The sequence below is a fragment of the Corvus hawaiiensis genome, chromosome 3 (genome assembly GCF_020740725.1).
Source record: "Corvus hawaiiensis isolate bCorHaw1 chromosome 3, bCorHaw1.pri.cur, whole genome shotgun sequence".
NCBI classification, from domain to species: Eukaryota; Metazoa; Chordata; class Aves; order Passeriformes; family Corvidae; genus Corvus; species Corvus hawaiiensis.
Window position 1 is genome coordinate 116,561,057 of NC_063215.1, and position 27,146 is coordinate 116,588,202.

A 27,146-nucleotide genomic window follows, 5' to 3' on the forward strand; every position below is an offset into this window, starting at 1 on the left:
TGCTTTTCATTGTGATGTTTAACAAGTCTTATTAGTTTTGAGAAGAAGAAACAACAGCTCAAATATAAACAACTGAAAAGTGGCATGTGTGTCAATAAGCAATGAACAACATTCCCTCTTTGTCTGTCTTTCCCCTTTGGGTACAGAAAATAACTAGACAGCAGTCTCATCACTCCACATACTGTACCTTTCAAAACTTGGCACAGCAACTTTTACACATTGTGTTTCAGATCAAACAACTCAATATGTGCTTCAGAGATCTGGCAGCAGTTCTTTTGAGAGTTATTTCCTACTTTTCTGGCTTATGCAACCTGTCGAGTTTGGAAAATTTACACTTAGTAGATCCAAAGTATGTGCACAGAGAAAGAGGAAATCATAATAGCAATGATTACAAATGAAGTTTTGAATGTAAATTCGATTTGCCACAGGTATTTCCATTACCTCCAAGAAACCATTCTGATGTGGAACAGCACATGCCACCTTCTCAGACTGCAGTTTTCACAGGTATTGTGATCAAAAGGGACTTGTTTGGGTAAACAGCTGCAGTAGGGCAGACTCCATCACACACACACACACACACACACTCCCTGTTCTCTACTGCAATACTCATTTTAAGAGCATAATTACAACAGATAAGATATGAACAGTAGAACAAAAGCAAGCTCTGGAAAAGCCATAAGATACTGTGGAGTTTTGCCTTCGATTAGCATCTGTTTACAGATATTTTATTTTTTTTTACACTCAACCAAACATTGCTCCTCCATATCAGACCACAAAAGCAGTTAGAGCAAACATCCCTCTGAAATTTTCTACAATTTTAAGGTTTAGAGTAGTTCAAGATGCCAGAAGGAAAAAAAAAAAAAAATCTTTCTTAATACAATGCATTTTTTGGCAATAATTTAGTAATTTTCCTTTTTGGCTTCACCAGAAAACAATAAGGGCTAAAGATGAATGCACTATTAATGTGACATAAGAAGACATATCAGTTTAACAGAGAGCATCCAACAGGCCAGTAATCTCGCTGTATCAATAGCAGGTCTTGGCAGATAGTTTCAACAGGAGAAGAGAGTCAGAAATGAATTCAACATTTTGCCCAAACTCAACTGTGCACATGACCTCTTGCTTTCTTCCCCACCACGTAAGTATTTCCTGTATCTGACAGTTTTATTATTACATTTCCCACTTTTGCTACCTTGCTTCCCTCATCTCGCAGCTCTCCCCATACTTTTCAGCTCATTCTGCTTATTCTTTCCCTCTCCATTTCTCTCATAATTGGCCTCGGTTGAAGTCAGTGGCAAAAATCCCACTCATCTATCTGCAGAGGGATCCCTCGGGAACATGGGAATGTCACTCACCATCTCTGCCACCACTGCCCTCCAGCTTGGGCACTGAGTCATGCCAACTTCGTGTAGGCTGAGAAACAAGAAAGGGAAGAGTTTCCTTCCTCCACTCCCTTCTATTCTACTCTCTCCATTTCCAGACACACACTCATGCTGGATAATTACAGCAGACTCTTGTGCTCTGGTTTGCTCCTGGATCCAATTCAATCCACTAACAAAACAACCAGAAAAAAAGAAAAGAAGGGGGAGAGGGGAAGCCATAAAGAACCCCAACATGTTTTAGAGAGCTAAACCTGCACAGAACAAAATGGTTTGCGAGAACTTCACTTCCTTCAGGGTTTCTTGAGGCCAAACAGTACAAGGTGCCATTTTGTGCCTCTCATTTTCTGACCCATTCTTCCCGCACTCTGCATTTTTGGATACAAACCTAGGTCTTCACACATTTTAAAAGAAGAAGGTTTAACTTCAGGCATTGATAAAACAGAAACTTTGAATAAAACAACACCATGACTTAGTTCTTTACATAACCTTTTCAAAAAACAGCAAATAGTCTTTCCTTCCAAGGGAATGGCAGATAAATCTTTCAGGGGACAGTTTTACAAGCCAGTCACTTAAAGAAATACACAGACAAAGACAACAACCTTTCTCAGCTTAAGACAACTCTTATCATAAACAACTAAAATTTAGAGGAGCCAAGATTTGTTTCCTCCCTTTTTCTGCATTAGAATGTCTGATGATTCAGGCGTGGTTTAAGACAGACCTACCACAGACCAATTTAAGGCAGCAGTCTGATAAACTTTGGAGTCCTCTCCAGAAGTCCACCAGTCACTCATTCTTTCACCACTAATGTCTGCTCTGGCAGAATAAATGAAAACTCAGATAAAAAAAAAATCACAGAATTACGGAATACTTTTGGTTGGAAGGAGCCTTTAAAGGTCATCTAGTCCAACAGCTCCTGCAATGATCAGGGACATCTTCAATGTGACCAGGTTGCTCAGAGACCAATCCAGCCTAACCTTGAATGTTTCCAGGGATGGGGCACCCACAATTTAACTGTGAAACCTGTTCCAGTTTTTCAATACCCTCACTGTAAAAAAAATTCTTCCTTATATCTAGCCTAAATATAACCAGTTTCAGTTCAAAGCCATTACGCCTTGTCCTGTCACAAAAGATCCTACTAAAAAGTTTGTCCTCATCTTTCTTTAACACCCTCTTAAATATTGAAAGGTGGCAATCAGATTTCCCTGGAGCCTTCTCTTCTCCAGATCAGAAATGACCTTTTAGAATGTTATTTATCAGGTCTGCTTTTGGGCCAGCTCAGTCCCTGCTTCACTCCTAACACAGGCTATTGGTGTGAACAGGGATTAGAAATTAGTCTCCAGTCTCACTCCCAGCCTCTATTTTCTTTATCAGTTTAAATGTACATGCAACTGCAGAGAACCTGACAACCGAGACAGTAACAACTGCCATAAATTATCAGTATGCTTTTGTTATCGCTTGTTTTTTAGCTCCCAGAGCTCTGCCTCCTCTCTGAACCAACAACCTTTCTCAGGCTGAGACCTTTGCCACTACATGCATTTTCTGCCCTGTCCATGCTCACCTCTCTCACCATAAAGGTCTGCACAATGCTGGATTTAGCTGTAATTAAACAGAACAGTCTTCCAAAGGAAAGCACAAAGACAACAACATGATCACAAGCAGCAGGGAATATTTGGAAAACAATACTTCATCTGAATGCAGTAAGCTTCATTTATTTTTCTTTTGCCTCTCTATTTTTGTTTTATACTGTTGACTCCAAGTTTTAATGACCGAAGATATTTTAAGCATTCCTGACCTAGAAATGTGCTAAGAATAAGAGAACTTTATTACAAAGAAAACATTGGCCATCTGAAGGGAAACTCCGTGTATACCCCACCTAAGTAAGCTATGCATGTTGCTTATGAACAGCAGATAAGTTCTCAGACTAAAAGAACTCAATTTCCAGAAGACACAGATAACATGGATAAAGGGTCAGATAGGCTGTAGGATTCAATGGACTTGATTAAGAGAACAAGGGATTCATGGCTAAAATGGATAGAAAATCCAGCCCAGTGAGAAAATACCCTCACAAAATACGTTAATTGCTGTGTTTATCAGGGACAGTAAGAAGATATCCAGTGGAGACACAGCCTAAAGCTAGGAGTGGAAACCTCTTTATTTTGACAACAGCAATCTGAGCAAATGGCCTTGATCTCTAACAAGAAGGGCAACTTTTCTTTATTCCTCCCTACAAAGTGCCACTTCCATTTTGGGACCAGTTACCATGCCCCTTATAATGGGCAGGCAGCAAATACTTTGGGACTAAAACTCATCCTAAATTATGCTCAGCAGGTGTGAGAGTTCCACGCTGGCACAAGAAAAACAAGTGCAAAATATTTCTGTGATTGTAGCAGGCAGATTACACAGAGAGAACTTCATCAAGGTTTGGCCAAGGAATGCTGCTCTTAGCTCTCCAACTCAGAGATACAGTGACACACAAGTACCCACAGGGGCACAGGTAATTTGACCAAAAATGCACATGCCAAATATTCAGGCTCTGTCCTTTACAAAAAAACCCTGCAATTCTGTAAATATACCACAGGGATCTTATTTCACTTCCATAAAAATCAACTACGAAGTGTTGATGAATAAAATCAGTGAGCTAACTGTGATGAGCAGTACATTGTTTTAATTATTATTCCAATCAGGAATGCCCAGTGAACATCATGCCCAGTCTTACACTACAAACTTGAACGGGGATTCAGCCCTCCCTCCTTTAAACGGTGTTGGAAACCATAGTTTATTTAAAGGATTTTCTTTGGCTAGCCTTCTCTTCGGCTCAATCTCTTTCAGAGTAGGAGAGGGGTCAAAGTTCCTGCAGCTCCTGATTATTCAATAACATGACTAATGCTCTCCTAAGGGGAACATGATTACAGGTAAATGATGTGTTATGATAAAGGCACCATCTCCCATTTGCACACCCCTGTCCTCCCACCCACCACTGTGTAAACAGAATAAACCTTTAAGGACGCACTGGCTGACCTCATCTCCTGAAGAAATACTGCCTGGAATCACACTGTAATGAGACACAGGATAGCACAGAATGGCCTCACTTAATCTTTAACAATATGATATTTTAACAGGCTTCTACCCAGAAAACCTCTCCCAGTCATCTTCAATGCAACCAGTATTAACTGCAGCATGCTGTTCACAGACCCTAAAACCGGCTGTACAAATTGTGACTGCCTGGGGCTACTTTTGTTATGTTATTGAGCCAAGTTCTCCTCATATTTACTTAATTCAAAAATTCAGAAATTCTGGAATTGACTATTCCTTTGTTCACAAAGTTTTTGAGGTCTTTGACTTTCAGGGTGGTGTGTAAAGCCTATGGCACATCCTTCTGCATGCTATGGTTAAATGGGTAAAAAAGGGTTCCAGTGGAAAATAGAAAGCAACATCCCTAACTTCCTTCACTAATTCCAAAGTGGCTTTTCCGTCTATTATTAACTCTTATTCTGAAAGCATCAAATGTAATAGACACTCTAGGTAAACTCATTCATCTCCCATTCTTTTATCAGTTTTAACAAATGAACCAACAGTTCTGCCATTAATGGGAATTCATTCTAAGTCTCTTACTAGTAAGATTTCTATTGTTGCACCTGGATAAAAAGTCAGCCCTATCTGTATTTTCAGACCATTGCTCTAAGAAGATATTTACAGAAGTTTCTACTTTCCAAGAAAGCTATTTCTGGCCAACGTAGGCTTATTTTCTTCTTTTTAAATTATTTTAAACTGTACTTGTGCCCACAGAAGAATTATTTTTGTCAGTTACAAATAAACAAATCAACTGTGACAGAACACCAGGTCACAGTGCAACAGATTCCCAAATGCTTGTGGCATACACTACATGGATAAACAAGCAATCCAGGAGTGAAAAACAAGGAAAACAAGTGTGTTTTAATGACTAATGCCAAGGTAGGATAGGTAAAGCACTGCCTACAACCATTGGACCATTACTTCTAATTCTACAATTCTAGATCAACACCACAACCATATCCTTTGGTGTCAATGACTTTTTTCTGCACTGAAATTTTCCTACTAAAGATCCCTTTAAAGCAGATCCGTCAGCAGTTGGAATCCTCATCTGAGGTTTCTCATGTGATTTCATTGCAGGTGACATCGCAGAATTCTCAGGCAAATTTAGGTATGGTTTTAGATGAACAACAAAAAGCAAATACACCATCTCATCATTATCACTTCCAAAAATTTCAGTAGGAAGAGTCATGCATGAGGTCTGTGCCCTGCTCTGCTCCTGTGCAGTAGGACAGGAATCAAAGAATTCACCTAAGCTAAGCTTGAGGTCTCAGTCAGGATTAGCCAGAAACTAACATTTGCCACAACAACCTTTTGAGCCTGCTCTCAAGGCCTGGATTGCTAAAGCAATTAGGATTTTGTGCCAGCTTGGTGCTTCTGAAGGAAAAGTAGTTTTCAGACAGCAGAAGCCAATAGGGTAAGAATCCTTTGTGCCAGCAGGATGGATAAAACTTCACTCAGACTAGGAAGAGAATATAAATTGGTGTGCAAGTGACCCATCTCTGAGTACTCAAAAAAAGTAAAAACTTGTTCTCCACAAATTCAAGGTGAGAAGAATCTGCTGGAACCACATCAAACTCCAGCACTTAAGTTGCCTTTGCAGCTGTTTTAGGAATGGTTATCACTGGAGTTTATTGGGCCTGATTGGGGGACACACAAGTTCTACTCATCCACACTTCCCAGAATGTTAGACTTCAAAAGGATAAGGGCTCTGAGAACTTTGAATATCCTCATCTGTCTGTGTCTGATCAACCTCACACACACATGCTTCCTTAATGTCAGGATATCTGGTTTCAGGAGAGCACAGCACCCTCTGAATTTGCAGTTATGACCTAAATTTCTAATAATTTCACTCCTCTAATGAACCCCAACTTCTGCTTTTTCAGAACACATTTTTCATTCTATTAATACGGACAGTGCAGCATTGCAACAGTAAACCATATTTTAAACTTGAAGTAAATAACCTGGTAAAAAAACAGAATTAAAATGTTCAAAGAACAGCAAATGCATACCTTTTGAAAATCAGAGATTACTCCATAGAAATTCACATTGTAGAGAATGTCTTCCTTTCCCTAAAAAAAAAAAAAAAAAAAAAAAAAAAGCTTAATTGTGCATATTCATATTTATTTACCTAATAAAATCACAGTAAACTACTTCAAGACCTTCTTTTTCCCCCAGAAATAATTTCTCCTTATGGATCAGAATATTTACACTATAGCAAATAAATCTTGTGTGCTCAGTGGGTTTTTGTTTGAAGTTCATTTTATTTTGAGATTCCTGTTATTTAAGCAGAAGCATCATAGCTTCAGGTGAAATGAACACATGGTACCCATTCTTCCAAGCATTTAAAACTGGAAAGCAACACAATGGAGACCAAGGATGGAGCAGTGTGTCAGGAGCAGGGAAAATAAAATATTTTATTTTGAGATATATAATCAGGTCTCGTTATCATCCCAGCTTTGGGTAAAAAGTAAATGATGCCATTGTTATTAGTGCTAAAACATATTTGCTCCATTGCTTTTGCCAACACTTTGGAAGGATGAAAGCATCCACTTCTTCTGTCTTTCCCCACCTTTGGAGGGGAAGGAGCAGCACAGGGGTATCCAACACTTCTGTACCTCTGAGCAGCACAAGTGGGCAGGGCTGCTTTGGGGGTGTTACTGTTTACCCCTCCTTTTTTAAAATGCACAGACCCAATTGATTTCCATGAGCACAAAAGTCTCTCAGCAAGCAAAGCAGCAGGTTTACAGAAACAGGAATGAAAATGACAAAAGAGTGCTCAAAAATGAAGTCAAATCTGAATTCAGATTAGAAATCCATGTTTTGTAAGAGACAGTATTTTATTAAAAAAAAACCCAACAAATGTCTTCAGCATTATTGAAAATAATATGAAATTGACTGTTGCTTTTTCAAATGAATTTCTATCAAGAGCTCCTGCACATTAGATCAGAAGCTGTATTTTTCTCTCTTCCATCAAGCTTCCTCTTTCTTCCTTTATAGAAAAAATAAATTGAAGCCTGAAGTTGAGAACATCTCAATATGCACTAGGTGCATACGCAGAATTAAATTTAACCTGCTACTTTTCAGTTTTATGAGGTTTAAGTTTTATGAGAAGAAGAAAGAAAAAAAAAAAAAAGAACGAAAAAAATCTCAATATTAGAAACAGATTGCAGAAAACAAGTGTCTCAGCCAAGGGAAGCCAGAGCATGTTGTGGGTCTAGCATTTGCTTTGAGAACTCACAGTGCATAAAACACCCTGAGTACGAGACCAGAGGGACTGAGAACCACAGCAATCACAATTACAGCAGTGAGGGCAGTTAAAGAAAATAGTTTCCTCTTCTGTCTAATCCGCCCAAAGTTGCCAAAAATGTCTATTAAAACAGAAGTTGTTCCAAATCATAAATAGCAATGCTGAGAGGATGATGGCTACATACTTTGTTCTCATTAAATATTGACAGCACGCTCTTCTGGTAAGAGACTACACAGTGATTTCCATTATTTTTTTAAATTTTTTTTTAATGCCTCAAACTCTCTCATTTTGCTGGTGCACTTTCAGACTGACCTCAGCAGCTCATAATTACATGACAAGACATCACTGGGTCTCCAGGACTTGTCAGCTTCATACAAAAGCATCCTTACACTTACTTCTGGGTCAGCTAGAGCCAACTTAATGCTAAAATAAACTCCCAGTCTGTGCTGGGAAAACAAAGACATGACAAGAATCTTTTCAAGCATATGAACTACTTTGTTAGTCTGCAATAGAAGATACACCTCAGACATTTTTGTTGTCTTGCAGATTGCGGTCAGATTTCAACACGGTTACATCAGCACCGAATCCAGCCCAGCTCCACTGGAATCAGAAGCATCCCACCATGCCTAATGCACATAACAGAAACAGAACCTGCTTCCCAACTGGTTTTAATCATCTACAGCTTTCTGGGCAGAATGGCCACTGGGCCCTGAAATTTCTCATGTTCCATGTAAACACATGAGTACAATCTCATAAATTTAATGAAGAAAATCAGTTTCTTTCTAGTCATGCAAATACCAAAAAATCTCTCTCTCTCTTTTCACCAGTTAAGTATTTCTTCAGAAGCTTATTTGTGTCCAAAATCTCCAGTGGCCCTTTCAGTGAGACTGTAAATTCTTTGAGGGAAATGCTTAGAGCCAGAGTGAAGCCTCAGTTACAGAAACACTGAGCAGCTTGTAATTCACAGTAACAGAACAACTGATGGGGGAATGGACAGCAGCTGCAGCCTCAGGTCTGTCCTTCATTCCACAACTGGGTGTAAATGCTAAAATAAAAAACCCTACAATTTTCATTTTTCTCATGTTTTAAAGAAAAAGGATTTTTTTTTTTAAGTGAATAAACTGGTCTTAAGTACCTTGATGCCTGCTTTATTTTGTAAAGGATCTTTAATTTGATGTTCCTCACTTCCTGGACACCTGGCCAGATATCACAAGATTTCAGCTGCACCTGAACACCAAGGCAGGTGTGGAGACATCAAATTCTGATGCACCCAGTGTTCATTCTGGCCACAACACACATTTCTTCACTACTGTTCAGTAAAGCATGAAGTGTTTCTTCAATTGTCACCTGACCTTTACTGTCACCTTAAATATACCCCATGGGTTTCCTCTCTCTTCATGACTTAACCCCCTATTAACCTACCAGGAGAGCACTTACTTTTGCAAAAGACCCAGCTAAATCATAATGATCCTGCAAAAGGATGGACAACCTTCATCAAGACTCTGGGCTTGTCAGTGGAGCTTTTTTAAATTTTATTTTTATTTTCAAGAAGAAAACAAGTTTTCATCCACAGGGATCTAACATTCAAGTTTCTTTGTCACCTATCACTCTGAAATGCTCAGAGAGAATGACCTGACAGCAACACACTTCTGCAAGTCTGTGACTTTCCCATTGATGGATACTTGGTTACAGATAATCACCTCCTTGAGTTACCCAGAGTATAACTTTAGAATTCCAATAAGGACCTTTTGCCTCCTTCTAATTAAAAGCGAAGTACAAGCGCCCAATTTAGAAAATTGGACACCATTAGAGTCTTAATTTAAACATGACAATTTTAGTCTGTCAATATACTGAAATGATCATTACCTACCAAACCTTCACTCATTTTGTGCCAAAAAGGAACTTCAACCATAGTTCATTAGGTAATTTTAGACACACAACTGTTAACATTTTTCAGACATGAATTGCCTGTATATCCCTAGTCTGGATGTGTAGTTTCTAAAAAGATCCTTTCTTTTTAAGTTTTTTTTTCAGGATCTAGGAGTATGGAAAAAAAAACCCAAAACAACAGAAGAGCCACAAACACGCAAAGGCAAAAGGAAAACCTGAAAAATTCCCTGTCATTCTTGCACTTGGGGACAGGAAACCACACTGAGTGATGTGGTGTCAGCACCCTGCCTCCCAGCAGCTCCTGCCTTCCAGGGGCCAGGCTGTTCCAGCCAGGGCCTCACTGCCACATCTCTCGCTCTCATGTGAGGCTTCTGAGAAACCCCAGCTCCTTCCTGGAGTGGAGCCTTGCCAGGGACATCAGTCTGTTGCTGCTGACACACTCCACACATAATTCGGTGGCTTCCTGCTCGAGGCATTACATAATTTGAGCCTCTGGCATGTCTTTCTGGAACATTTCATGTACTCACTCACAGGATCAGCAGCATCTTCAGCTACCAGATAGCTCTGCACCTTTTCTGCACTGACTCTGACCTGGATGGCACTGACTACAGGCACAGATGGCTGTTTATCCCAAGTAAAGAAAACCTTGGCAGTATGACTCCCAAAACAGACAAAAAAAGCAGGTAACCACACACAGTTAAACACAATTAATGGTCATAGGAATACCACAATGGAAATCACTTTCATAAACCACAGAATTCTCTCAAGGGCTGTTGCATTCAGCTTCACTAAGTCAGAAACTTATTAATCAAAGAGAGCATACAGCCTCCTGCTAATAATACCACATACAACTGACCCTTAAGTCCTAATCTGCCTCCAGCCATGAAGTCATGAGTCAAGGAAGTTCTTGACTGCGGATCAATGTGCATATAACTAAATTGAAAGGTAAAATCACTCCTTGGTGTTTGCTGAGCAAGATTCAGGACACTGCACTCCTGAAACAGGCAGACTATTTTCACAGAGATGTCAAGCACTTGGAGCCCAGAGATTCTCTTTCATGAAAAGCATATCAATTGATAATAAAGTGCACCCTCCAAAACAATTTCTAGATAATAGAATCTTTTAGACCTTTTTGTACAGAGAATGAGTTATATTTATAGATAAACCCCACATAATTTAAGCCAAGCAATAAACAACAGCAGCATTTGTGCAATATAGAACAGTTACTACAAACTCTTATCAGTATGCAAATGTAATAGAACTAAGAAACGCAATCTGCAATTTGACTCAGAGAATTTCAGTATGTCTTGGATGTAATTATATACTATCCTGCAGCTCCTGCAGGGAATTTTACCTATGGTTTAGGAATGTTATTATTTTTTTCTTCTTTTTTCTAGGGGGGGGGGGGGAAAGTACTCAATTTTTAGTCACCTATAATAATTCTCTGGAACCAAAATCATCATGCTGCAGTTTAAGAGGCTTTCAATCTATGAAATTACTCACTGCTGATGAAAGTATTAACAATCCAAGGACTTCATTTACAGCATTACAAGGAATCCAGGTCAATTATGGGTAAATGCTTTTACTCTGCTTGGGCCAATGAAATGAATTATTATCATGAAAACCTGCACTCCCACCAAGAGTAAAGTTTAAGGGTGTCTCACCATAATTCAAAGAGAACAGAAAGGAAAGAGCAATCCTAGACTCCAAAACGGAAACCGGACACCTAATGCAGGCACTGGGAACATGCAGCAGGTGAAAAGATGGGAAGAGGATGGATACTCCTTTCAGGCCAGCAAGCCAGCAGCTGCCAGCACTTCATATCGCTAAGATAAAATCTAATGTCTCCAGGGAAAGCTCAGCATCATCACATAAATCCTACCACAGCCTAATCATTCTTTTTGGGATGTACTCCGTGTTCCAGAAACTGGGAGCCTGCTCCTTGCCAATCTCGCTCTGAAATGTAGGCCAGCAGCTCTAACGTAGCATGTTGTGATCTACACTTTTATTATCCCAATCCTCCTCAACAGCAAGAGAAAGGGATTAAGCAGCATTATTTTTCTCCCTGCATATTTACTGAGATAATTACATACCATACTATAATACAAGATTATTTTGCACAGTGCAAAATAACACAGAATGGGCCCATCATTCTATGGAAACCTCTTGGTCCCATCACTCTTGGGAGAGTACATGGCTGATCACACTGGGCATGCTCCTCCAGGAAAGTTTAACCGCAAATTCTTCCAAATGTACCAAATAGATGCACTCAGCTTCTTCATACAATCCCCTTCTTTTGGCAATCATATTTTTAAAATTATTTCACAAAACATTATTAATATCTAAAGCCATCTGTGTTTCTAGAGAATGCTCCTTTCCACACTCTCTTTCCTTCCTACTGGGCTGCACAGTAAAGATTTTTTTATTTACAACCACTTTTATGCCAGCAGATGTTACACCACACAAAACTGCTTTGCTGCAAGTTCAAGAAGAAAGTGGTGGGAAGAAGTTTACATAACCAGACATCATCCACAAAAGCAAGAGAGCCTGGCAAACCACAGGCCATAGTCATTTAATTCACACAAACCTCTCTTCCCCTTTCTCACTCTGCTTTCCAATTTGTTTTAATTCCATAGGAGGATTTGACTGGTAGTCACTCCATAATGCATTGCAAGGTTTAAATGCCAGCAGCTTTTCTTGTCTTGACAAAATGTACAGAGCTGAAATTTAATTACAACTGGCTCAAATGCACTTTTGTTTTGCTTCTACCCACCTGGAACACATAGCCGGTTTAAAGTAAACATGTTTAGTCACTGGATAATATGAAGTATAAAAGAAAAGTTACACTGTAATAAACAGAGATACACTTCAAAACAATTTTGATTTCTTATCTCAGAACCTGGCTGCAACCAGCTAGCTGAAAGTGGCATTACCGTGATGGAAATAGCGTGGTATTTCAATGCAAGAAAGTAAACATATTCTCCCAGATACTAGCACAGGAGTTGAAACCCACCCAAGAAAACCATTTGCATTATCGGTGTGCATTATTCTGCCCCAACGTTTTGACACTGAGTTTAAACATTAAGCTGTGAGTACAATGCCTCTTTTTTAAACTAATGCAATTTCTTGGGGCAAAATCTGATATGGCCAGCCAGATTTCCTGAGTGCTAGTTTCTCCCAAGAAAAAAAAAAAAAAAAAAAGGGAGACATCAGTTTAATTTTGATTTGTCCAGTAAACAGATCAAAGCATTGCAGCTCTGCAGTGGAGGTTTACAAAGCCTCATTGTACAAACATCCTGGGCCTGATGCTGCTGGCTGCACTGAAGCAAATCTCATCTGATGGCAGCCAGCGCTGGTTTGTGCTACATTGTCCAATGCAAAAATTTACACTTTAAAGGGAAGTCAAAATCTTTGAAGTCCCACTTGATCAAAAATTATTAAAACATGCAGCTTGATTTTTTAGGCTGATCTTAACCACATGTAGCTGGAAATGTTTCACACTTCTTTTCTGTTGCTTATATATCAAAAAACTGTGTTCAGCTTTTGGCTCCTCCTATTCGAGTGGAATAAATTCTTTGGGTGAAGGAGCATTTTTAACAAATATGTACAACGCCTAAAAAAGAGATTCCAGAAGCACTATTAGATCACTGAGAGCTTCAAGACTGCAAAGTGTAAATAATTTTTAGCATAGCTGAAACATCTTTCTAGGTCTTTGCTTTGTAAGATTGCAATTTCTGCCCAGCCTCTTTATTTATTTTCTCATCCAACTGTGCAGTTGAGCTTGTTCAGGGTTTGCTGTTTGGTGCCTTTCACAGAACACAAAGAAAGAGGGAGGAAACAGAAATTACACGACCCATATAAATTAGTTTTAAAACATTCAACGTTAGGCCTGATGTCCGCAGCTACTTTGATTCTTTGCAAAAGAAAATTCCTTTTTATATGTACATACGGTTTTGACTTGAGTGTCCCTTTAAGCCAGCTTTGCTGATTCAGACTGTGTCCATACCATTGCCAAAGGAAGAAAAAAAAAAAAGAAAAAGGTGTTCCTGAGATATGTTCTGACTTAAAAGATTTAAATAGGGAATCCTCAAACTTAGAAACAACACCAAGAAACACATTTTCATTTCTGCTGCAAGACTGCTGTCAATGTCCATAAGCAAAAAGACTGCTTGACAAATATCCTGTAACAGACTGTGCTTCTAAAACTGAAACTTTGCTCTTTCTGGGCTAAAAATCAAAACTGGATCTATTGCATAACAAAGGTATTAAAGATAATGGCCTCTAAGACTGCATGGCACATCAGTGGGAGCAGTGTAAGCAATGCCTTGCTCCATACATTAACCTGCACCCCTGGGAGTTTGTCCGGGTAGAGCGTGTCCATGTTCCTGATTTGCTACATTCTGATCTCCAAGTCAAGGTCAAGAAGTAATTCACCAGGATCCCCATTGCTAACACACATGGGCTGCAAGCTTTGGGGAAGTCATCTCACCACGCTAAAAAAGGTCTCAACAATTGGAGTACAAAGAGATGAAATTGTCTGAAAGCTGCTTTATACCTTTAGATACTTCAGCATGTTGAACTGAACAACATGGATGCCATTTCTTTTTAATCTGCATAAATCAGTTTTGTATATATATTCTAATTAAAAATGCTGTGTTGCAGTGTATTCTCTCATCTGAGTATCAGCAAATGGGCACCAACCAGGTTGAATAAAAAATAATAAAGACTGCAATGTAATAAATGCCATAAAATAAATAATGCAAGGATAGTCCCTGCCCCAGAAACCTTGCAATTTAGGCCATGAACAAAGAATCCTTAAGGGATCATACGAAACCTACCTAACATTCCTGAATTGACATTTACATTGTGCTGTACTTCAGTTCATACTTTCAAGGCTAGAACTATGCACTTGTTCTGATGTGCACTGCTGAAAGCTGCTCTGGATCTCGTGGTTCACAATGAGCCTTCATGTCAGGCATTATCATGACATTTAAGGTAGATATTGAAAAAATACCTAATCAGAACACTGTGGGTGAGGGTTTGTGTCTTATTGCATTTAACCCAAGTTGAGCTTTAGAACAAATAAATCTGATTTTTAAAGGGCACTACAACCAGCTCTGCCCATGCCCAAAAGACATGGGGAGAGGGAAAGGGGACTAGGTGGTGGAATTACCAAAACAATACCAAGTAACAAATAAAGAGCTTTCAGGCTGGGCCCCTCTCCTCCTGTGTCACAAAAGGTTACCTGTTCTAACCCAGGAATATTACCATTGCTCCTACAGGATCAAATGTGTCCTAACAGCAGCTCCATGCTCTCCTGAAACTGAGCTAAAAATTAGTTTTGAAATTATATCAGGCTCAGCGTGATCCTCTAGCATTCCAGCAGTATCTCTCCATCCTGACAAAGTGAAATCTTTTGACATCTGATCTTACAAACAAGAAGGCTTGGGCCAGCTTTGTAGACATACACTTTCTTTTGGAAGGGATAGATGGAGCCCCATTGGATGTGTAGCCCATAGGGAACAAATAAAGTTCTGAAGCCAAATTAACTATTTCACCTGCAAAAACTACAGACTGATTTAATCAATCTCCAGCTCTGAAGGACTGAAGGGTTTGTGCACTTGCAGTGTGCTGTACTCAGGTCAGTTTTATTTCTCATACATGGCATATTCCCCTGCCAAGTCCTGACACTGTTTGGATTCTCGTTACCTTTCTTTCATCAGGTCAAATTTCAAGATTAAAAAAAAAAAATAAAACACACACTGCCAAACAATAAAAGAGAAGCTATTATCTATCAGATAGAATGGCTTTTTTCCATTATTTTCCTTTTGAAAGGGGGAAGGAATGAACCATTAAGTGGACAAACACCATTTTGGCCTATGAATCATCCCTGATAAAACTGCAGATGCACAAACCCAGTCAACAGTATTACAGTAAGAGAGAATAGATAAATTTCAACAACCATCCAAAAGGCCCCTTAGATGAGGCACGATGATTTTGAATTGAATTTTGAGATGCAAGGCTCAAATGAACTCCGGTTACTTGCTTGCAACACCCACGCTCTGTCAATAGACAGTGCTGAAAAGGAAGAGCCAAATCTTGTTAAAATTATGCTTCAGTCACTAAGAGAAGTGCTAATTACCAGCTGGACTGAAGACCACTGAGATAAGCAAAACATTCCCTGCCAAAGCCCTTTAGACAACATTCTTTAGTTTCTAAAACCCAAGATGTGATGATAGCAGGAAGAGATGGAAGGAAGAAAAGGATTAATCCACTTTCAGTGATGTTTAAGTAAGACTTGCTTTAAATGATTTAAAATTAACTGAGAAGCATTATCTTTTCATCAACTTCTACAAGAAGAAAAGCAGCCAGAAATTTATTTGTGTAATTAATGTGTTATGCATGTATACAGAAGCTCTTTTTAATTGAAACTATAAATTGGCTTTTCAGTAACTGAAAGATTTTAGGTAATAGTTTATGAAATCAAGAAATATTACCAGAAAAGTGGTTATAATTTAAATTAACAATCACTTTTTAAGGAGGAGATGTAGCTTACCTGAAAAAAATAGGTCCACAATTTTAAAACTTTTTAGGTATATAGTTTTATAGCTCTTTAAAAAACAAGCACAAAACTGACACCTTGCTCTGATCATTACTTCCAGTAATGCTTTGAAGAAATACTTCCACAGATCTTTTAAAGGAGCCAGACAAAGCAATACCTTCAAGATGCAAGTTTTGGTTAAAATTTCAAATTATTCATGAAGGTCTTCATGAGCATTTAAATGCTGTTAAAGGTATGGACTATTCTTTTAGATGCATCCTTTTATATTAAGGGAATACAACTCCCTGAAAGGAGGCTGTAGCCAGGTGAGGGTTGGCCACTTCTCCCAGGAAACCAGTGGCAGGACAAGAGGACATGGTCTCAGGCTGTACCAGGGGAGGTTTAGGCACAGAAGGGCTGATCAGACACTGCAATAGGCTGCCCAGGGGCATGGTGGAGTCACCACCCCTGGAGGTGTTTAAGGAGAGCCTCAACGTTGCACTCAGTGCCATGGTGGTGTTGTGTCCTAGGTTGGATTAATGATCTGAGAGATCTTTCCCAACCTAAAAGATTCTGTGAAAATTAAATAATTCAAAAAGGAAACCCACAAAAAGGCTAATGTAGTTTCACACAACTAGAAAAAAAAGTCTCATATCTTGTACTACTATTGTCTTCTGTAAAGAAAACAATTCCACTTAAAAACAAGAGAATGAAAACACCCAGCAAACATTCTGACACTAAACTACAGTGGGATGGAGCCAATTCCTTAAAACCAAATAATGTAACTGCTAACACAGCAATGCAATTTCCTCTGCCATTTCTACCTGTGAGAATCAAAAACTGTTTTCCAGTTTTCAAAAGCCTTAAAAGTATTGCCACATTGCTCAGCACCTGAATCATGGAAAACCACTCACGGAATCAATCATCTGATGATTCAAAATTACCTGAAAACATACCTGTATGTTTTTCCACATAATTTCAGATCAATTCAATTGATGTTTTTAATGTGTCAGGTATCTGAGAGCTGCACTTAGGTCTTTGTTTTCACAATATTATTATTCAGTTGTTCCACTGTGGGGAGGGGAGGTGGTTATTCCAGATTAAAGTGAGTAGTGTCTTTTCAAGGGTAAATTAGAAATTAAAGCAGGATGAGATCAGGGAAGATTACCAGGCACTGTTTACAAACTGAGCATAACTAAATCAAAGGTATATAAATCAGAGCATGTATTTCTTGGCAGATTGCTTCAGTTTTGAAAACTGAAGTGTCACAGGCTTCATTAAAAAAAAAAATCCCCAGCAATAAAGCTCACCTTTTTTTTCAGAAGTAACCTATTTCATGCCAATTCACAGCTACTCCTGTAAAGTATTGCTTTCACCTCATGTGTTTTAAAATACAAAAAGCATTTACAAAATAAATACATGTGTTTGTACAGCAAAGAATTACTGCAAACATGTACTTTTGATTTTCCCACATCTGGAAATGCAATTAGGTTACATGAGGCTTTTAGTTCATCATGGAAAAAGCTGTAAGAAACTAATACACAGGAATCCACACAAAACAAACAAAAAAAATCATTACAAATAAGAAGAACAAACTTTTTCAAGTCTTTAAAAAAAAGAAAAACCCACCAAAAATATGTTCCTCCAAACCCCGAATAAATCAACTGGTAGACTGTCACTCTAGCCAAAACCCAAAAGATCATCTTTTTTCTGAGACTGCAATTCAAAGAATCAGCACCTAAAATGAAGATGCAGCAGAGAATATTTAGTTTTTTCACATGATTTGGACTACCAGATAAAGGTCTATGTGAGCTGTGATTCCTCTATCCACATGGGGACCACAATTCTGCAGTACAAACTTCATTAGTAAGAATTCTTCCAAATGAACTCAACCACACCAGCAGAGCTGAAGATTTATCCCTTCCATACCCAGCAAACACAAACATGCAATAGGAACAACACCCAGCATTTCCCCACAGTAATGATCACCCAGCTCTCCAGAGAGATAAAGGCAAAATGTAAAGGACTGATCCTGCTGTTATGCTTTCCTACCTCTCTAAGCCTCTATGCATCTTCACTCCCTGCTGGATCCACAGGCATCTCTGTGATCATCATTAGCAGCTGAGGTCACAGGAGTGCCATTGGAGGTACTGTCTCCCAAGCACGCAATCCATACATCCACTCACAAAACCACCAGTACAGCTCACAGATCCCACCAGCACCACACCAACTTATTAACTCTCCCTGGGGCAGGGCCAGTTAAGTACCATATGCTTCTTCCAAGGTGCCAGTCTTCATTAATTCCACAGGGAAGAGATAGTATTACTCCCTTAAAAGCAGTGCAAATACTCCCACTACCTGATGCAAAGACTAATTTAAGACATTTTCTTGCATAAAGACACACAGATGAAATGGCACACAAACTATTTTCATATGGCTTTTCTAGTTAAGCTCATGCTCTCATTAGGATATCTCAAAGGAGACCATTTTATCAACATCTGTTTACCAGGCTTGACACATATGCCAATTCCAGCACTTTCTCAGCTTCTAAAGAAAAACAAACAAAAAATTAAAAGCATGCAGAGCCAAACATACACAATACTTCAGGACGCATCCAAGTAGACAGGAGTCTGCTTGAGAAAAGCAAAATTATACCAGTGATGTGTGAACGCAGAGGAGCAGCAACCTGTACCACTGAAAAAAACTTTGCTGTTTGTCCTCACCTGGGCCAAGGTCTTCTCAGAAGCACTCTCTCTTCCCAGCCACCTGGTACAGGCACAGGTCATCAAAAAGCTACTCTGTATTTCAGAGCCAAAACCGAGAGCATCAGCAAAAAGAACAGCCAGAGCCAGACTCTGCTACATACTGCCAGATTTGAAGGGCTTGGGGAAAAAAAGAAATGAATCTCTGTATCAGTTCAGTTGCAGCAGAGAGATTCCAGGACCTTCCCCTGGGCAAACGCAGATGTACAGCGGGGACTGCTCCTTGCCAGCCCCAGACCAAGCAGAGGAGGCCACCAGGGTCCCCGAGCCCCAGCTGCTGTGCCTGGGGGAATATGGCACCGGCAGCACCCCCGGGACACCGAGCCGCAGCTGAGCCTCCTCCCGCCCGGGCTGCCCTATTTGAGCCCTCTGTTGTTCTCCCAGGTCACACCGCTCCCCGCCCCCCGAAGCCCCCACCTTCTCCTCCAGCCCGGGAACTCTCCAATCAAAGCAGATAAGCGCATCATGTGAGGGATGGCAGACACGCTGAGGGGAATTTCCGAGAGCTTCACCGCACCTGCAGCATCCACGGATACAGGAGATTTCCAGTGTGAAAACGACAAGCCAAGCAGGGGTGCCAAAGTATCCACGTTACCTGTAACTCACAGCTCCTGTGCCAGACTGCAGCACCTCATTTGCAATCTGCTCTGATATACCTGCAACCACATTCCATCTTCCCTTGGCATTTAATGTATGACAACTATTTCTAAGTATCTTTTGCTAGGGAAGCAGCACACAAATAACACAGGCTGAAAGACCAGAAAGCAGTAATTACTCAGTCTATTCTTTGCTGATGTCAGATATGCAGCACAGCTCTCTCCAAATCCACCAGAGCACCCAATTAATCTGCACTAATCCTCAAGAACTATATCTGAAAAACAAATAGTAAAATCAAAGCATCCAACAGCCCCTGCCTGCCTTGCAGTCACCATGCTACCCAACCTCTCTTTTAACAGATCTGTGCTTCCTTCTCATCTCTGCAAACAAACCTACAGAGAATTCAGCAGCCTCTCTCCCCGCCTTCTTCAGCAATGCTTTTATTTCCATGATCACAGTCCTTCATAGAAAAAATTACACCAATTCTGTTGGGTTCAACAGATCACGTTAGCCTTGCCAAAGAAACCACTCCATGGCTCTATTTCCTACTTCCCAATAAGGCATTCATATTCCATTTCAACTCACACTTCACCAAGAAGAATTCTGTATGAATTATCCTAATTTGTATATTTCAAAACAAACAGGCTCTCACTGCAGCTATCAACTCCTTTCTTTCCTGTCTCCTTTTAGCAGTGGCAGCAGCAGTCTAATGGCAGAGATGGAGACAAGCACCCTGGATCCAGCACACAGCCTCAGCTGAGAGTACAGAACATCTGTACGTGCAACAAGTACAGCACATGCAGCAACATCCCCAAAAGCTTGGGAAAGAAAACCAAAAGGCAAATGTGAGAGATGTGGCAATTTCAGGCATGGGAAATTAAAATGTTCAAGAAGTAGAAAAATGGAAACAGAAAAAGCTGTAGAGTTTTGGAATGGTCTACAAGATCAAGGAGGAAAAAGATGCCACTTTGGTAGAAGTTCTTTCTTCGACCTATCTTGTTCAAGACCACAGCTTATATCTCAGAAAACTTATCTCAGAAAACTCCCTTATTACTTGTTATTTTCCACATCACCAGTGTTCACAGGATCATGGAAACCCTAGATCGCTGGAATCCAAGAGATGCTCCTCATTAACCTTTCAAGTCCTTACTCTCTTTTGCCCCCTTTATTAGTTACTGACCTCCGGGCTGATTGCTTCCAGTCTTCAGGACTGTGCTCAAGTTGAATGTAGAAATTGTTAGAAAAGGAAATTTATCTGTAACTTCAAGAATAAAGAGCCTGCTCTTTAACACCTTTCTCATACCCATTTCCTCCTTAATAAAGTGCACCCAAACATTTCTGAAGCTGAATATATTCTGTCTTGGCTGGCATATTGCTAAACCAACTGCAGACCTAAATTACTTTTATGTAACTATTTGATAGGTGGATGACATTTGTAAATTTTTTTTCTTCATAATTTCAAAAGGTGTTACGCATAAAAACAACAGAATAGCAACACCAAGCCTAGATTAAGACTTCAAGTAAATGGTCTACTGGTACAACATCTGAGAAGGAACAGGATTTAATTTGAACAGTCCCTTTTTAAGCCAGCATTTGTAATGTTACACATCTTCTCAAGGTCTTCTAGGTTGCAAGGCTGGTTCACAAAGAAGTTACAATTTGAGAGCCCCAAAGTCAACTGAACAGAACCAGTTTCTTCAGAATCGAGAGGGCAAAGGCACGTGGTTACTTCAGCAACACCGATTTCCACCACTCTGCAAACAGACCTTACAATAGAGCACATTCCACACAGGTTGTCTCACCTCATTTGCCTAAAGCTCCCAGTTATTGTTACCGAGGAAAGAACAGGCTCTTACTCTGAGCAAAGATCAAACAAGGGACTCTCAGATCTCCAGGTGTAGGGCCTCATAGTGGTACAATTATACCTCCCATATAAAATTGAAAGCAAGGTTCTAACTTTGGATATATGACAGCTGCCAACCAACTTCTTAACTCACATTTTGATCCCTGGCTATTGCAAAAAGAAAGGTGAGAGACACACTATGAGGAATTAGGAGCACTTGTGGGTTATAGATTTTTTACCCGGCAGCATGGAGCAATTGCATAAAGTCAGATTATGGATTCACCTACGAGGTGGTCATGAAACAGGGGAGGACAAGGGATGCTCCACGCCATATCCATGGTCTTTGTGATCAGTGGTGTCTGTTCCATGACCAGCTATCAGTCATAGGTGGGACAGGATCACGACTGAGCTTAACAACACTGACTGGCAATGGAATAGAACAGGAAACCACAAAGAGATCAAAGGAACAGCCTCATCTGCCACAGAACCCTCAACTGTGCAAAAGGCAAGTGGCCTTAAAAGCTGGATACCTTGTACTTCTCCCTTTTCATGAGCAGGTACACTACAGTAGGGCAACCTAACCTTCCAGTGACACTCGCACTGCTCCCCAGGAACAGGCTCTCTCTCACAGGAGGACTGACTGGTGCTTCCTACAACTCAAAGGATGAAATGAAACATTATAACCATTCACAAATACCATTTATCCAAGACTAGTAACACGGGAAACAGGACACTATGACTTCATATTAGGCTAGGAGGCTCTTCAGAGGAGAGGAAGATGAAGGTTTTGTCTCATTCTTATCCAAAAAATCAAGATTCTTTTGCTCTTGCACAAGTACAACTTTAACAAGTACTTCTTTCAGTGGCTGATACGCAGAATGACTTGCAAGACAAATTGACAAAAGAAGCCACAGCACTTCACTACCTCATACAAGCTGATGCTGGTCTTCAAAAGGAGGGGTGCAAGTACCGATTTTCCTCCAAGATCCCTCGCAGGGAAAATATCAGCAGCCCATCACCCAGAAGTCTGCTGGAGAGGAATCTCTAAAGCCACAGTTGTGCTGCAACATCTATCCCTGTGACTTGCATAAGCTGCTTGGGAGCATCTTCCCCTGCAAACTGCAGATTTCTGGCATTAGTGCTCCGAGGACAGCACCAAAAGGGTTGGCCTGATGCTGTTCCCATGTTGTGCCACCCTGTTCCAGGCACTCAGATACATTAGCATGCCTTTCTGGAACAAGGAACTTACTACTAGGCCTAATTAATTAATTCCAGAATGGCTGAGAATCTGTCTTCTTCCACAGTTTCACAAGCCTCTTTACCCATATTTACCAAACTTCCAGAAACCACTACCACCGTAAGAAGATGGGTGAAGACCAACAAGATAGATTTTCATAATTTAGTGTTCACAGGGCAAGACATAAGCAAAGCAGGATAGTTAATGCCAAAGCACAGTATCTTTGGTAATTATACCATTGATATCCCCATGTATTCTAACCTTCTACAGGTCAGCTCTTCGGAATACAAAGCCAAAAAATCACATTCTGTTTCTGCAGAAGCAAGAGGACCACAAAACCTGCTGCCAGAAAGTCCTGCCAAATAAAATTTATCTGAGCCTTTGATGCATGCACATAGGTAATTTTAATGTGGTGCTATGCATGAATCTTTCATAAGAATAAGATGTCCTAAACAGTATAATCAAAAAACTTTTGAGGAGCTAACAGGCTGGATCATAAACACCTCCACCGTGTGCAACTTCTGCAGACATCAAAGAGTCTTCCCCAAACCAGATGCATTACGTATCTTGCAAAATTAGTAAATGTACTCAAGCCATCAATTTTGCAATTTTTGAAGTAGCACAATGCATCTATTTATTAGAGAATGGAACTAAGCCTGGGCTGCTGATTAGCCATCCTACAAATAATGCTTATGCAACCCTTCGTAATGATTTCCACTAACAACCAACCAGAGGTTTTATGACTTGGAAAATTTCACTTCTAAACTAATTTACAACACTTCCCAAAATCTAATGGGACAGATGATTCAAACTACAGAGGAAACCAGCCTTCTCTGAAATCAGTGAGGTACAATTTTCGTAAGTAGTCTCTCTTAGGTAAGATGCTTGCATTAAGTTTTGGTTCTCGTTTCTAAAATTCTCCTAAGTACTCCTCTGTTACTTCCTCCCTTTCCTCTAGAAAAGGGATTAATTCAATTTTAAGGAAAATATTAAACCAGCAGTTTCAGACTTCAGTCTCTGGCAAATTATGAACAGGAAGGAACAGCAACTGAGCTGTTAAAACCACCAAGGAAAGCAAACCACTGAACAATTCGAAAAGACCACAAAAAGTGACAAGATAAAAAATGAAAAAGAAATATAAACCAAGTCATTTCGGTAAGCACAAAACTTATATCCCTACAAGTTTTCAACACAGTGTACCTAAGCCTGGTGAAAATGAAGCCATCAGTTCCTACACAGCTGTAACAAATACTTGACAGACTTCCAGCATGGCCCCAAGTTCATCATCACAGCCAGATATTACTGGAACAAATGGCCAAAGTCTGCAACAGAAGTCAGCAGTGTATATCAAGCCCAAACAACTCGCCATTGTTTTTGAAAAGGTGAAAACAGCACAATATTTTGTGTGAAACAACAAAGAAGTATGTCCTCTGTCAGTAAGGGAAATTCAAATGACTTCTCTTTCCTGCCCCTTTTGGTTTTTCTCTCTTCCCCTTCAAGGTTCTGTCTTCCCTGCATTCTAAGAAAAAGCAGAGAGTCTAAGTTATGCACAAATTCATGACAGAAAACACTATTTTAGAACAAAGCTCCTGTGCGTGGGTGCATGTCTTTAAAATAAAAGGCATTGTTACTCTACCAAGTGCATATCCACAGACAGCAATCAAATCAGATCTTCACATTTTATTTTGACAGCTACACAGTTATATTTTCACCAGAGGTTTGACTTTCATATCAATACCTGGTTTTTAGCAATATCATCACGAGATGAATCAAAACTGACACGTGAAGGCACAATGGTATTAATGATTGTGGAAGAGAATTCTCATCCTAGAGCTCTGTAATTTATTTTTAATTACTTCATGAACCTACCAGTTGCAGGGAGGAATAAATCTGTTCCCAGCTCATATTTAGAAACTGTCTCTGTACAACACAAAATTGCTCGGCTCTATATAACAATAATTATTTTGTGGTACATGGCACTATTAAGTACCCTTGATCTGGTGAAAGCCTGCAAGTACAGTGGCCATAACACTTTCAGAAGTTGGAGAAATTAACCTGAAGTGAGTAGTATCAGCTTGCTAACACTGCTCAGGTAAACTACAGAATACAACTCTGAACACAAACGTGTTACGAAAGAATCTTCTCCATCCTCTCACAGGATCTGAAATGCGACGTTTTCCTGAGGACCCTCGTTAGCACCAATTATTAAACTGAAATTTCCATGGTGCAACAGCAAGCAAAGCTCGAGAAACACAAATGTTAGTGACGTATTAAGAGAGGATGATGCACACTTTATTGAAGATTTATACTGTGTAAGACTTTGACTCTGTGTAGCCCCTACCATCCACCTTTCCTACAGATCCATCCCCATGGACACTTTAACATTATATAAACTCCCCCTGAGATAAAGATTATTCCATAACTTTCTAAAATCATCTGCCTTTGAGAAAGTATTACCTAACAAACACACACTAAATACCTCACAAGCGCATTAGATTCCTGGGTTTCTACTAGATGCCAGCACAAAAGAATATTTGTAATTTATTTTGCGATATTAAAAAAAAAGAAGCCAAGGCTGGATAACTGTAACTGGAAAGGATAAGCAGGATTAAGTAACAGGTGTCTGACTGCACATAATTCAAAGCCGTGCATGGAATACAGTGCACAGTCTTGGAATTGCTATGGAATAGAAATGGAAACATTGCTTTTACACCTTGCTTTGAAAATTACCACTAAGTGATTTAAAAACGTCTTGTAAATTATAACCCCACAGACAGAGGCAACAGGAGCACTTGTATCCCCAGAGACCTTTGGATATATATGAAAGAAAACAAGCAATCTTCAAAGGTGAGCCTGCCTTCCTCCCAGGGGGAAAAAAAAAGGAAAAAGGAAAAAAAAAAAGAAAAAAAAGGAAGAAAAAAAAAAAATCCCGCTGCAAGAAAGTTATACTTTACTACACAGAAACATTTGTCATACCGCCCAGCACTGACAAAATCCGGATACACTCAGAAACTACAGCAGCGAGGATGAGGGGAAGACTCCAATCGCCAGGCGCACACACAGCAGGATCCACACAGGGATCCACACATGGAGCACACGGACACGCGTGTGTGCACAGACATACGTGAATGTGACACGAGCACATTCGTGTGTGCACAGCCGTACATGTATGCCACACACAGACATGTGTGACACGCAGACACACCTATGTGGCACACACCCATGTATGACAGACCCACATGTACGACAGACACACGTATGACAGCCCCACACGGATGTGAGGGACCCACACGGTGACAGACCCTATTGGTGACAGCCCCACACGTCTGACAGCCCCACACGATCGCGCGCGTCCATCGCGGCCGGGGGAGCCCAAGGTTACGGCCCGCGCGGGGGGGGCCGGGCAGCGCCGCTCCCCGCCAAGGGCGCGAAGCCGCGGACAGACCCGCGACCGCCCCCCGTCCCCCCCGCCTCAGTGGTGGCCGCCCCCGCCGATCTTACCTCAGGCGCCGAGGCGGCTTCCTCCTCTTCCTCCTCCTTCCTCCTCCTCACGCTGTGCCAGTGTTTCTGTGTGTGTGTGTGTGTGTGCGCGCGTGTGTGTGTATGTGTGTGTATGTGTGTGTGCGCGACCCGCCCGCCCCACAGCGGCGGCGACTCCTCCTTCCTCCTCCCTTCCCTTCCCCTCCCTCCTCCCCCGCCGCCGCGCCCGCCTCAACCCCCGCAGCGCCCAGAGACGCGGCAGGGACGGGGGAAACCCCAGGGCGGCCGCCGCCTGTGCTGGGCGGGCCGGGCCGGGCCGGGCCGGGCCGCGCCGGGCCGCCGCCGGCTCCCCCCGCCGCCGCGCAGGGCTGCGGGCAGCGCATGGCAAGTGGGCGGCGGGGCCGCGGGCGCGGAGCTCCGCCCGCACGGCCCCGGGCGCGGAGGCACCGCGGCGCTGGCCGGCACCCGCAGGTACCGCACACGTGCCCCCGGAGGATGCCCGCGCCGGCGCGCCTCTGTTTACTACACGTATTGGAAAAGGGTGAGGAGGAAATCCCCCTTCCCCCGTGTGCTCCCGGGCTCCCGCCAGGCCTGCTGCTTTTCACGCAGCCGACGGGAGAAAGGGGTTGTTGCGGAGGCCGCTGGAGGGTTCCCAAAGTCTCGCAGTTTTTGTCTCAAAATGACAGTTGGACTCCTTGAGGTTTATTTGGAGTGAGCTGTGGAGGAGCTCAGCGCACAGGAAGCACGGGCGGTCTGGAGCGCGGGATTCCCTCTCCCGATATCCCCTGACCAGCCCTTTCACAGCTCATGACTGTCTACAAACCACTGCCATGACTGCCCTTGTGCCTTGTGCCCTCCCTGTGCTCCCCTGTTTTCTGCCACCATGTGCCCGGTCTCAGCTTTCCCCCTCTCCTAATGATTTCACGAGAAATGTTTTCCCCCGCGTTAAGAAACAAACGTGAAACGCCCACAAACCCAAAGTGCTGAGCTTTACAGCCGAAGCAGGTTCCTCATCCCTGTTCACCTGCAGCCCGCCCTCTTGGACTTTGTTAGTGAACTGCGGAGTTTGGACACTTGGGACCGCTCCGAGGGGAC

At 41.3% G+C, this 27,146-nt stretch overlaps 1 protein-coding gene and 1 long non-coding RNA gene across 7 annotated transcripts in view; one reads left to right on the forward strand and one right to left on the reverse strand.

The window, feature by feature from the left end:
* The window catches only part of PLCB4 (phospholipase C beta 4), a 187,666-nt gene extending 161,424 nt beyond the window's left edge, over window positions 1-26,242 (reverse strand). For 4 of the 5 annotated variants that reach the window (XM_048297152.1, XM_048297150.1, XM_048297151.1 and 1 more), the window contains exons 1-2: window positions 26,073-26,242; window positions 6,464-6,523 (exon numbers count right to left, since the gene is read on the reverse strand). The gene's annotated coding sequence lies outside the window, so the exon portion shown is untranslated. Of the gene's footprint in view, window positions 1-6,463; window positions 6,524-18,855; window positions 19,219-26,072 lie in introns of those variants that run through there. The other variant, XM_048297148.1, reaches the window with a different exon arrangement.
* Window positions 26,243-26,468: 226 nt separating this feature from the next.
* Window positions 26,469-27,146, forward strand: part of LOC125323645 — a 175,559-nt gene continuing 174,881 nt past the window's right edge. For both annotated transcript variants that reach the window (XR_007202593.1, XR_007202592.1), the window contains exon 1: window positions 26,469-26,592. This is a non-coding gene — a long non-coding RNA (uncharacterized LOC125323645). The remainder of the gene's footprint in view (window positions 26,593-27,146) is intronic.